This window comes from Pantherophis guttatus, chromosome 8 (genome assembly GCF_059756535.1).
Source record: "Pantherophis guttatus breed Tessera chromosome 8, ASM5975653v1, whole genome shotgun sequence".
Classification (NCBI taxonomy): Eukaryota; Metazoa; Chordata; class Lepidosauria; order Squamata; family Colubridae; genus Pantherophis; species Pantherophis guttatus.
In genome coordinates this window covers 68,632,486-68,646,783 of record NC_142070.1, presented here as the reverse complement: position 1 = coordinate 68,646,783, position 14,298 = coordinate 68,632,486, and positions in this window count along the sequence as shown.

Sequence of the window (14,298 nt, the reverse complement as noted above, 5' to 3'; positions counted from 1 at the left end):
GCAAAGTTGAACAAGGAATGGGGTATCCTAATCTGAGTAGGTGGTGAGAGACCCACTTAGATTAAAGGCTCAGACTACGGACAAAGAAGACTTTTGAACATTATTGGCTGCAACTCTTTACAGTAGTGCATAATTCTGGGGAAAGATATGATTAGGTTAAAGAATTAAAGGTGTTTTTCAGGGCAATCAAATTCAAGGGCTGTGTTGCTGAATGGTACTTCAAAAAATTGGGGTTAGATCTAGAAGCAGGAATTGTTCTCATCTTGTTTTGAATTTCTTTATGATCTTGACACGAAGAGTTGTTCTGTCAATTGAAAGCTTTTATGCAAAGAAAGGAATCTGTACAAGGCTAACCTACAAGTGCACACAAGATGAGTATGTGTCTATGTCAACTCTAAATGAATATGAAAAAAAATATTTTATTCAGTATAGCTCTGCATCAGTCAACCCATCACAAAACTATGGACAAAAGATGACTGTATAAAGCATATAACAAATGGAGCAGTGCAAAGGATTTGAAAAAGACATCTTGCAAAGAGTATTAGGACTGTAGAAGCACTTGTTTTTTTTTTTCTTTGGAAGAGTTGTGTGGCTGTTTTATCTTTTGAGGAAAGATGCTTTACTTGTACTAACACTTTCAGTTGGTTTGCAAAGCCCTGTGGATAGCGTTTTTATTGAAACTGCTGGTGAAATGGTTGGGTCTACATGCAAATGCTCAGACAGCTAAAATGCAATCTTTGAAGGAGCCACATCACAACAGGCTTCCAGAAGAAGATCACGTGAAGTTTAGAAGTTTAGAATCAAGATCACATTGAATACCACTTTATAATGCCGTGGTAAGGCCACACTTGGAATATTGCATTCAGTTTTGGTCGCCATGATGTAAAAAAGATGTTGAGACTCTACAAAGAGTGCAGAGAAGAGCAGCAAAGATGATTAGGGGACTGGAGGCTAAAACATGAAGAAGGATTGTAGGAACTGGATATGTCTAGTTTAATGAAAAGAAGGACTCGGGGAGACATGATAGCAGTGTTCCAATATCTCAGGGGCTGCCACAAAGAAGAGGGAGTCAAGCTATTCTCCAAAGCACCTGAGGGTAGAACAAAAAGCAACGGGTGGAAACTAATCAAGGAGAGAAGCAACTTAGAACCAAGGAGAAATTTCCTGACAGAACAATTAATCAGTGGAACAACTTGCCTGCAGAAGTTGTGAATGCTCCAACACTGGAAATTTTTAAGAAGATGTTGGATAACCATTTGTCTGAAGTGGTGTAAGCAGGGGGTTGGACTAGAAGACCTCCAATGTCTCTTCCAACTCTGTTATTTTAAGACACAGCTTCTTTTCAATACTTTGAGGAGAGTCATTCATATTAAAGGTGCCTGATCGGAAATGCCAAGATGGCTGCCACAATGGGGAGCTTTAGAACATTAAAACCTAGTGTTTTTACGCATGATACATACAAAAATGTGTTTGTGTGTGTGTGTGTGTGTGCACATGCCTGCGTGCCTTTGGATTAGTTTTTGAGTCCTGGTGATTGAACTAGTTTCTGCAATTTTCTTGCCAAGTACTTCCTAGGACTGAGAGAGAGTGATTACCTCAAGGTCACCCAGCTAGCTTTGTGTCTCACAGTCTTCCAGTGTCTCTCCTGATACTTTAACCACTATACCAGATTGACTCATAATGTAACATAACGGCACACATTAACAATGGGCAGAGTTACAATCATATTGTGACAGTGATCATGCTGACTTTCTGACACCCTGATAACACTCATGTCTCATGCTAACATGAAACATTTAGCCTGACACATGCTAAAACTTTGCCGACCACCTTTTCTTTAATACTCTGCCAACCTTAACAATGAATATAACTTTGTTTTAACCAGAAATAACAAGATGTCATCACTTGAAGAGTTGTCAGTGCTATCTACATGAATGCTTGGTCATGTCCAAACAAAGAGAAGTTTAGAGAGAGACTCTAGTATCCTGGAGATTTGTTTTTAAGTACCAGTGATGGGGTCCTGGAATATTAAGAAGTAATAAGAAGAATGCTCCTGAATAACCTTAAAATGCCCCTTCCTTAGGACTGAAAAAATTACATTATCTATATACCTGTGATGGCAAACCTATGGCACACATGCCACAAGTGGCACACTTAGCCATATCATACATATGTGTGTGCTGGCCAACTGATTTTCGGGCCTTCTGGGCCCACTGGAAGTAAGGAAACAGGGTGTTTCCTGCCTCCGGAGGGCCTTGGGGGTGGGGATGGGGAAGGTCCATTTTTCTCTCTCCTCAAGCTCCAGAGCTTTTCTAGGAGAGCGAAAATGGCCTTCCCCACCCCCCCGGGAGGTCCTCCAGAGGCAAGAAATGGGCCATTTGCCAACTTCCAGTTGGACCTCCAGGGGGGGGAGGCCGTTTTCGCCCTCCCCAACTCCTAGAAAGGCTCTGGAGCTTGGAGAGAGAGAAAAACGGGCCATTGTGTGCCAGGAGTGGGGGGAGGGGGGTCGTGAGCACATGCGTGGGGGCGGGGCCTCCCCCCCGCTCCTGGCACGCGATGGCAAAAAGGTTCGCCATCACTGCTATATACTGTTAAAACTGTTGTGTCCATTTTGTGTAACTTTAAATTGGGTGAAATTGAAAGATTTAGGGCAACAATTATTTAACCAAGTTAACTCAAATGGGCTAACTTACAGAATGCTGGAGGGAGAAGCAAGCAAGCAAGCATCATTTCTAATGTTCCCTGCCAGCTTTCCACAAATCAACGGAGAAGTCAGCAGGAAATCAGAAGTTGCTTCTGTTCCCAATGCTTTTCTGGCTTTCCATGGTCATTCTGTTTTTCTGTTTCTTCTTCTTGTGCCATATCCATCATCGGATGTTGGCGATCCTACTTTTATCAGCAGCCACACGAAAAAGTGCTGCTGAGTTTTGTCCAAACCAGTCCCTTAGATTTTGAAGCCATTATGTTTTTCTGTTTAGGTAAGACAATATCTCTCTCAAACGATGATCCAAGGGGTTAGGATTGTCTGATTCTTGTATAAATCTTTGGAAGTAGGGTAGCAGTTAAGAGTATTCCCTTAGTATCCTTTCCTGGAGGTGGTTTTATTTTTGGAAATATATGTTTATATCCTGAGATCAATATGTGTGTGTGTATTGCACTGAAAAATACCTCATCTGTTAAGACTAAATGAATTTTCCATTGGTATTCATTTTGAGTATTCATTGCTTGTCACAATGAATATCATGACAGCTTTCATTTCTCTGAGGTTACAACTATTATTTGACTTATTGTTCGTTATATTTAAATAAATAATTATAATAGAATATAGGCATATATTCAGATTGGCTATGAGAAATGATTTTGTCGCAAGACTCTTTACCCTGACCCAGAGACACATTTATTGCTCCGATTGTAATTGGGCTGTCTCTCTCACTGTGATAAAATGAAAGCTGCATGATATTTATAGGAATAATTAATTTGGAATTGGAAATCAGCTGTTTCTACAGAACTATCTGTAGCAAGGTCATATTAAAGCATCATACTTCTTTATCCAAGAAGGAATAAAGAACAATATGTTTACCTCCCACTGAATTGCACAGCTATTGCTGGTCAAATTAAACCTAGAAATACAATTCATTTTTACAATTCTTTCAGCCGAAGAGGTTGCAAAAAAAAAAAAAATGCTTTGAAAAGCCTCTGCCGACCAGGCTACTCAGCTGGAATCGTCAGAGAGGCTTTTTTAAAAATGCTTTGAAAAGCCTCTCTGCTGATCAGGCAACACAGCTAGGATCGTCAGAGAGGCTTTTCAAAGCATTTTTTTTACCATCTCTTCGGACAAAGAAGTTGCTGAAAAAAATGCTTTGAAAAGCCTCTGATGATCCCAGCTGAGCCACACGATCATCAGAGGCTTTTTTTTTTTACTGTTAAAAGCATTTTTTCAGCGGAAGAGGTTGTAGAAAAAATGCTTTTAAAAGTAAAAAAAAAAAGCCTCTGATGATTGTCTGACTCAGCTGGGCATGGTGGGGGCCCGCAGGGATTTTTGCTACTGGTTCTCCGAACCACCCACCGCCATTGCTATCGGATCGGGCGATCCAGTCCGAACCGGGAGCATTTCACTCCTGCTACAAAGCCCTAAGGCAAGCAGTATTAATTCTTTAAATCAATGGACCTCAGTTTCCTCAAGACAGGTGTATAAATTAGCACTTCCTTTGTGTATTACTTGTCCGTTGTCCTGGATTCAGATGATGAAATGTAGTAAGTTCCATTCTGATTTTGAACAATGATGATGAACATTACCAGGCAGAGCGATCCTCAGTGAAACTGATATGAGGCACATCTTAATTATTCCAACTCAATATGATAAGGATTTAAAAACAACTTGCTTGGATGCTGATCCTAGAATACTTATGTATTTACATTCTTGTAATGGCTTTTGCCCTCTGATAGTTCTCTTGCTCAGCTCAGTTGAAAGGACCACCTATGATGGCTAACCTTTACTGGACCGAGTGCCCAAAGAGTGTGCGAATGTGCACACACGAATCTGCACGTGTTCACCTGAACCCCCGAAATGCAATGCGTGTGCAACCCTGCCCCCTGTGCCCGCACATGCATGTGTGCCCCAGACTCCGTAGGAGTGGTTCTGGGTGTTAGTACAAAGCTATATTTTCAGGAAATGCATAGTTCAATTTATTTAAAAATTATAATTTAAGCAAAAATTTAACCACTAAACCAAACTGGCTGTCACTATGTTAGTGAGTTCTAAATTCATTTCTATGAGGAAAGCAGACACAAAATGCTGTTTGCCTTAGAAAGAGTAACTTCATGATGATGATGTTGATGTATGCATGTATTAAGATCCAACGGATATACTTCTGAAACAGTGATGAATTCTTTTGAATTCTAATAAACAGTGATTCATCTTATTTGTGTCTTTTTATATCCTTTCAAAAGCTGAACAGCCTTATTCACATACAGGTCTGGTTTCTAATTCCTTAGCCCATTTAGAGGCATTCATCCTCTATATTTTCTTGAACCAATTTAGGTTCTGTTAAGATACCCTAATTAAAGTTCTTGTCAAAGTTTTGACAAGTTTGTTAAGTAATTTAAAATAAGAATTAAGAACCATTGGCTTGGATCATTCAACGTGTCAAATCATAATGCAGTTTATTTGTTTTTTGGCTTATTGTGTTAGGTTTGTTCAGTCAACCATAGTTAAATGTGAATTAATGTACTGTAGAGAAGAATGGAGATGGATGCAGTCTTGGTTTTCTTTCCTTGAGAGGGTCTTTCATTAAACTCATCAGTGGCAAATCACAGGGCTATTGCAAAATTCATATGAAGTTAGGAAGATACTGAATATTTTTCTGAATGGGAAAAATCTGAAACCAATCACAAAGTTGGAAAAGAGCCTAAAAACCCATCTTGACCAATTCTATTTATACAATCATGCATACATGTGAATGATCATCTAATTTTGTTTCTGTTTTTGGCATATTACAGTAGTGGCCAAAATTGTGGAAACCTTTTAGGACAAGTGTATTTTCTAAAATTAGCTAATAACACCATTTTTTTGGGGGGGGGAGCAGTACCTTAAAATTATATATCAATGGAAAGATAATTTAATCAAGTATGTAATGCAATAACTTTTATGAAGGATTTGCTATTAGGATAGCAGTTACAGTGTAAAGAAGAAAAGTGAAACACTTAGAAAAAACGAGATATACAAAAATCACCATAGAAAAAACAAGATATACAAAAAGTATCACCATGTCAGTTAATACTTAGTTCATTGGGTAACCTTTAGCATGAATTATGGCCTTACAATGTCTTCCCATGGAGTGAACCAAGTCTTTTAGTTTTGCAGCTGTTATAATGTGAAACCAAGATTGAATGATGGTTTCTATTAACTGAGTTTTATTGCTGGGTCACTTCTGACTAACAAGTTTCTTTAGTCGGCTCCATAGATTTTCAATTGGGTTAAGATCTGGGCTATTCCCAGGCCATTCCAGCAGTGGAATAGGATTATCTTGAAACTCCAAAAAAAAAAAAAAAGTGGTGTTATTAGCTATCAAACCTGAAAAATATACTTTCCCCAAAAGGTTTCCACAATTTTGGCCACTACTATATATGGATTTTATATATCAATCACCCTTTTGGAAACAAATAAAAAAAGAATGTATTGTTTGAATCTTGTACTGATAAAAAATTCTACTCTTACAAGAGGTTGCCCTCAAGGAAGAATTCTCATCCTGCTAAATGAGAAACTCTGGGTTTGCTTCTGGGATGTCTTTGCTCTGTTTGCTTTGCAACCCGACAAACTTTTGCATTAGGAGGGGATGGCAATTCAATGCCTTGCAACACCGCTTCTACCTGTTCAGGCCGCAGTTTGTTCAAAGACTCTGAAACTGACTGCTCATTGTCTGTTGGCCATTTTGCAGCTGACCGTTCATTGACGATTTCCTCTGACTTGGGATCTGAATCACCATGATACTTTTAAAGTTACTAAGTTTAAGAAACACTGGTCTATAGTACACAGGTCTACTACTTCTTTGCAGACAGTACATTCAGAAATCAGGTCAAATTTTAGGATTTCTTCTAGAAAACATCTATGTATTATTCATGATCCATCGAACCGATGTAGAACTGATGTAATTTGAGGGCTCAGCATGACTCGGCTGTCAGAATGATCATATCTAATGTTGTGGAATTTATTTATCAAACTTGTACGTCACCCATTTTGCCAAAGGTGATTCTAGGCGACTTACAGACATTGAATAAAATGCTGCATAAAATATTAGCAATAGCATTTAGGCTTATATACATTTCATAGTGCTTTACAGCCTTCTCTAAGCAGTTTACAACATCAGCATATTGCCCCCAACAATCTGGGTCCTCATTTTACTGACCTCAGAAGGATGGAAGGCTGTGTCAACCTTGTGTCAGGATTCTGACAGATGCCCTAATTAAATCATCAGCCTCAAGTCAAGCTTCAAAAGAAATCCAGTCATTTATTAGGAGCTTCATGTCGGCATGTTCCAAGTGAAGCCAACTCTGACTCCACGTAATTTACAACCCAATCTTGACCCTGTTTCCCCCCTCCCCCCAGGATGTGTCATCAGTCACATTCACCAATGGAGCAATTTTGCGGGTTATAGAGATCACTCCCCTCCAGCTGCTATAGGTAACCCTGGGAGAGAGCCTTAAAAAAAATATGCCTGGAATGTGCTTTTGTTTTTGGCTGCCATGCTGCTTTGCTGTTTTCCCATCCCCCTTGCCTATGGCAACTCAAGAGCAGGTCAGGGATGCTTTGCGAGTTGGCACCTTGAGGCAGTCAGGATCAAACCCCTGCAGTACTGCATTCTAACCACTACACCACCACAGCTCTTCTTAAAATAATAATTTAAAAAATCCTAAATGTGAAAATTTAATTAAAATCAAACTAAGCAGGATGGAGAGGGAGGGAGCAAAGTGCACACAGGGAGGAAGTTGGTGTTCTCTACTCCATCAGCCACCTCCAATGTGCCACACCTCATTGGGACCCCAGTCTAGTTGGCTTAGCCATATCTTCAGGGCCTTTCAGAAGGCCAAAAAGGGGAACAAGATGTTCCAGAAGATGGAAGGCATGGCAGAAAAAGCTCTTTGGGCTGCCAGCTGAAATTCCCGCAGCATGCCCCTTCTGCTAGCATGGGTTTAGTTGGCTAATTCCAACTCATCCAGATTCTCAGATAGCTTGGATCCATGCTATGAAGGGCTTTAAAGTGATAACCAACACCTTGAATTGGACTCGGAAGCCGGTACATCTATTCTGTTTGGTCTTAGGTTAAAATGACAATTAATTATGAGCAAATTAAGAGATTTAGGATAATTTAGTACAGTAACTGCCATATAACAACTTTATAACAACTTTGCCCACAGAGATATTAACACTAAGGATTAATAGTTTATGTACATAACATAGATTTATGGGGAACTTTTTAATGTTGAAGGTATATGTTACATTATGTCCCAAACTTTGGAATATCTGGGTATTTTTGAGGTGCAATAGTTGTTTCAGACTTGAGATATTGTTAAGAAAATAAGACATACGATACTAAGTCTTGGGCACTCTTTAAGGCAACGGAAGCTGTGTTCCTCTGCTTTAAGCAATTGCACCAAAAGTATTGCTTTTGCTGTTATAGCTATTATCAAAAGAAAGAACTGTTTTTTTCCACTTTCTTGGTAGATAAGATTGGGAGAAGAGAACAGATGCTGTATTCTCCATGCGCTCATTTGATTTTATTTTCTTTAAACATCTGCCAGCCCCATCGTGGACCTCTGTGTGATAACATCTGCAAGCCCATTAAATTAATGCAGAGATGACTTCTAGATCATCACAGTTAAAAAACTGGTGTCCTATAAGTAGAAAAGGAGGCGGGATGAAAGCTTTGTCAGGGTACAAAAAAAAGAAATGAGCTGGGAGTACAAAATGAGTACATTTATAAGCAGTGCTGTGCTTGAGGCCACTTTTATTGTTAATTATTTCTCTATTCACATAAAAAATCACAATGGGAGAACTGAAAGTAATAATTAGAAAATTCACTCCTGCCCGCCTCAATGTAAAAAATTAATCTCTCTTCCCATCAGTCACTATGAATCAGTCCTTTGCTGAGGTATGTGCTGTTTTCCATTATTTTAGTGTGTATTAGACAGCATTTTTATTAAGCTAGTTCAAAGGCTGCACAGACAAATGACATAGGGCTAATAAAGGTATTAACAATATGGATTTTGGGATGTTTATTATCTTCAAGCATAGCTGCCTTTCTCACATCAGCCAAACACTGGATGATTGATAAAATGGTTTGCTTTGATATGATTCAATCCACTCATTCCAATCTATAGACAATTTTATAGTGCATTGTGTGATTCCTGACAAAACATAAAACAACGCCTTGTATGTGTGAAAAAAAAACCCAGGCATTTCACTTTTTAGGTGGGAATAATTCAAGGAAGAGAATTCCTTGTGATTTTTTAATTCAACTTGCAGGCTATATGACATGGGCCATTATTTCTGTCTCAGGACACCATCTATAACTGTTACATTTAAGAACAGATCTTGTTCTTATTTGTTTCGGACACATTTTGCTTTTGGCAAATTTCTGCTAATAATCTAAGTAATCATTGTCATCATGCATTGACTTTAGTGGCTCATTTGCATTCCATCATTGGCCAATGCTTTGGACAGCTTTCTCAAACTGCTTCTCTCAAGATACATCAGAATTTAGTTTCTATGATGACTTATCTTCATGTGTTTTTTTGGTCATTTGCTGAGGAGGTATTAGAATTGAAATCTAACTGCAGCATTTGGCCATAGGGTATTAGCATTAATAGTGCTGTCCATTAGCCTACAATGTTTAAAAATCTTCATTCAAATCATAATTATGATTATGATCCCTTTCCATCCTTTTTTTTTTTTTGTGAGCTTTCTAGTAATTAAAGCATGGCACATATATTTGGAGCTAAACAGATACATTTATATTTTATTGGATGATTAGACAATCATTGTCAGCAGCACCATGAAGGACAGTGCAGTGATTGCCATATATAGGATAGTGGAATTCATATAGGGAAGGGTTGAAAATCACCTCCCCAAGATGGCTGTTGGACAGTAGGGAGATTTTGCTGTTCTGCTGTTCTGCTGATTTTGCTGCCAAAGCTGTTCTTTGACAGCAATGCTTTCTAGATTTGAATGGGAGCACTTTAAAATTACCCAAGATGTTTTTTAGACAACTGTAGACTCACCCAGGATGTATAATCTTGAAGATGACAGTTGGACTGGTAGAAAATCAGACCACCCATCCATTTCCTCTTGGCAGATCATTTTCTTAAGTATGCTTGGGTTTTAATTACACTTTCTGAAGTTTCTGTTTTCTTTTGCTTTTTATATCTAAAAGTTGACTGGCTGGTTGAACTCTGATTTATTTTAACACCTTGCTAGATTTTATCTGGTTTTTTTTATTGTTCTTTCCTTCTGATCTTTTTGATTCTTTTGAATAACTTTTGTCTTCTATAAGGAAAACACAGCATGTCTTGGAGTAGTGAGAGAGTTTGGACCTGATTTATATATATATATATATTGGACTTTCACTACAGGGATTTTGCATATTATTATTATAAAAAAGTTTGGAGATTTTTTTAAAAAAAAGTTTTTTTTTTTTTATCTTGGACTGAAATATCCAAACATTCTCCCTGCCTCTCTTTTCTTTTTTTTTTTTTTAATTTGATTTATATGCCGCCCTTCTCCGGAGACTCAGGGCGGCTTACAGTGCGTTAAGCAATAGCCTTCATACTTTTGTATATTTATACAAAGTCAGCTTATTGCCCCCACAAACTGGGTCCTCATTTAACCTACCTTTAGAAAGGATGGAAGGCTGAGTCAACCTTGAGCCTTGGAGAGATTCGAACCAGCAGTAAATTGCAGGCAGCTGTGTTAATAACAGTGTGCTTTAAACCACTGTAGTACCAAGGCTCTCTACTTATCTTTTCACTCTGAGGAATATCCCAGCCTCTGAGGAGTTTTATCTCTTTGTTGCTAAGTTACACCAGAGCAACAATTTATCTGATGATAGACAAGGAAAAGTGGTGGGCAGAAAAACAAAGGCTATTTGGTAATATGAACACCCAAGTTGAAAACTTTTTAAAACACTTTGACAAAATAATAATGGCTGAAAAACACACACACATCCAAACGCAAGTAACTGAAGTTAAATCGGATTCACCAAAGGTATTTGATTTGAAAGTGATAGATTCGGTGAAGGAGACTGAAAAAAGATATGGATGTTACAGATTTAGAACTGACTGAGGGGATTATGCATGCTTTCCCAAGGTTCAGGCTTCCATTCTTTTACAACATCAGAAAACTGATTGAATGGATAAGTGATAGATTGGTTTTCTCTAAGAAGATTGAAGAAGATTGGGGAATGGATTTATCATACTCACTCGAAAACATTTTCAGCTGGACTTTTTGGGGAAGATAAGACTTTGGAGAATGTTTTATTATATTTAACCAGACAACAGGGGTGAAATCCAGCAGGTTCTGACAGGTTCTGGAGAACCAGTAGCGGAAATTTTGAGCAGTTCGGAGAACCGGTAGCGGAAATTTTGAGTAGTTTGGACAACCGGCAAATACCACCTCTGGCTGGCCCCAGAGTGGGGTGGGAATGGAGATTTTGTAGTATCCTTCCCTTGGAGTGGGGTGGGAATGGAGATTTTGCAGTATCCTACCATTGCCACGCCCACCAAGCCACACCATGCCTACTAAGCCACACCATGCCCACCAAGCCACGCCTATAGATGATTGTGCAGCTGGAGATGAATGTAATTTCTTGACTCAGGGAGATTTCTAACCCTCATTGCAGGAGGAGACAACGTTGCTATCTTTGAAGAATACTAGAGTGTGTGCTCCTCTTTAACAGACCCTTCCTGGATCCCAAAGTTCCCTTGCTGAGACATTTCTACAAATGCATGGGCCATTTCACCACAGAAAATACATTTAGTATGTCAGTTGTGAAAAGGCACCAGATGCTGAGAAATGAGCAGCCAGAGTTGTGTTCCCAGTAGTGCCTGCAATTGTTTTGCTCTCAGCTGCATAATTTTCATGGAAAGAGTTGTGTTGTTGCTGCTTCGGTTTGGCAGAATATTAATCTGCTGATGATTTCAAAAGGCGATTTTGAAATGTGTTGTTATACTTCCCACCCCTCCCATTTTTCTTTTGAACAAAAGGAAAATATGGTGATTGATGCATATTCATTAAGAAGCCTCTGTCTTCCCCTGGAGTACTCAGAAAGAAGCATTAAGATGTGGAAATGAAATGAAGCGGAAATGAAAGAGTGCAGCATTTGGTCACATTCTAAACAATACAAAAATAAAAAATAAAAAAGGAGGGGCGGAGAGAAAATAATTGAATGATGTATGTGTCAGCACTTCAACCTGCATTTACTCTAGTGCTGACATACGAAGGAGACGAGGGGGCAGCTGGCAAGAGGACGCTTGACTTCTCACCTACTTATTTTCCCTGAAGATAAAATCCCCTAGGAGATGAGATGGGAGGGGGGACATTCCTGGGAACTGAAGTAGTAGATATGGGGAGAGTGATTTGGAAGAGGGCCGATGAGACACAGAGAATTGGGGAACGGAAAGGGAAGGTTTGGGGTCAGGAAGTCAGTGTTGGCTATGCCACGATCGGGGACAGGTTGTCGTGCTTAATAAAATGAAAGATTTCTTCAAAGACTATTTGTTTGGAAATGCAATTTATTTTATTTGAGACGACATCGAAACCTGACAGTATGAATGGCTAAAAAGGATAGCAAAAGAGAGAAATTTGACATTTAAACCCAAACTCTTAGCTGATGCCACTTCATCAGTAAGTAACTTCAGTGATGATTTGGGGGCGGGGGGGGAATCCTCTTTGATTACTTTCTAGATCACTCCCACCCTGACAAATCCTTTAAGGATGTTGCAGGAGTTTTATAAAGCCACCAATAAATAACAGAATGCTAATTTCTGGTGGGAGGGCAAGGCTTGGGAACTCTGCTCTCTGGTCACACTGTCATACATTTTGGTAGGTTGGGCATCAGGGCAGGTTTCCCATTGTGAAATTCGGGAATTTCTAAGCATTGACTATCGATGCCACTGTTGTGGCCCACCAGTGGCCAATGGATCTGGTAGCAGATTCAAACAGTGAGAAGGTTGGGGAAGAACATGGGCCAGTCCTGGAGTCTGGGGAAGGCTCTGATGACGGCTCTGCATCGGAGGCAGAGAGGGGGCCAGGGACGTATGCAAGTTTTCAGCTCCCTTCCGAGTCAGATATCAGTGAGGCAGACAAACAGTTGGAGCCTGTTCCCAGAGTGTGCATGCACAGAGTTGCTAGACGAAGAGAACAGCTAAAGAACAAGGGTCGCTTTGGGAGTAAGGCCACAGGTGGACGATGAATGGCCTCTCCCAGAGGGAATAAAAGAGGAGCGAAAGGAGAGTGGAGTTTGCAGGAGACAATTAGCTAATTAGTGCATTCTTGCCAAGTATTGCAGCGTCTGAAAGATATCAGCCTGGCCACTCTCCAACCCTGATAAAGGTCGCTAATTGTGAACTATCTTGAAAGAATGTGAGAGAGGAAAGACTTTGCTGGAGAGGAATTCACTGTAAATTAAATAAAAAGGGTTTATCGGGACAAGGATCCGGCTTCGTGCTGCTGGGGAAGCCTAGGTCAGAACAACTGCCACTACAGCATTTTTTGCACTGGCTTCAATATTAAATAACATTTATGTAAAGGAAACCGTCTGCAATTGTTCAGCCTAACTCAGCATGTGGCATTCACGCTTTCTAAATTTAAACAGGGTTTCCATCTGCCCTAGTTTGCAACAATTTCAATTGAAGGCATCTGATGCAGAGAAAGGATATCTATACCTCTCGGCTATACATTTGCAATGCTGTGCCGTATAGGCATTTCAAATTAATTTATCAGTTTGAATATAAAGCAGCTTCCAAGCACTGATCATTTGTCATTCACTATGCCCACTTAGGACTAACTGCAGCTTGTCTTGAACTGCTCCATTTTGCAGCTCTAAAAACTTCTCTGACCTTCAAATTTTAGTACAGGTAGTTCTCGACTTATGACCACAATTGGGACAGAATTTCAGCAAGGCACTGTTAAGTGAGTTCTACCCAATTTTAAAGACTTTTTTTTTTTTTGGCCAGTTGTTAACTGAATCACACAACTTTGCTTACTTTGCTTGCTGGAACCCAGCTGGGAAGGTTGCAAATAGTGATCGCATGACTCTGGGACACTGCAACTACTGTTAATACACGCTGGGTGTCAATGTTGAGTTTTGATCATGTGACCATGGGGATGCTAAGGACTGATCATAAGTCACTTTTTAATGTCATTGTAAATTTGAATGGTTGCTAAATTAATCATTGTAAATCAAGGGCTACCATTGCTTTCTGTTATGTGGCTTTGGAAATAAAAACTGGTAAATATTATAACATCCTCACAAATCACTAAATTCAAAGATTGCTCATTGTCCACTAGTGTAATTGAATCAAAAAATCACTGTTTTCCATGGATCACTTAAAGCAATATGTTAAGGATATTGTTGTTGTGTTACCAACCAGCAGAGTATAGAGCACAGAGAAACGTTGCTGAGAGCAATGAATAAGAGATGTGCAAACTGGTTTATCAAAAGTTTACTTTACAGTGAAAAAACAATCTCATAGTCTTTAAATCAATCCAAGTCTTTGCCAGTTAAATCAGTCCAGTGATACAAA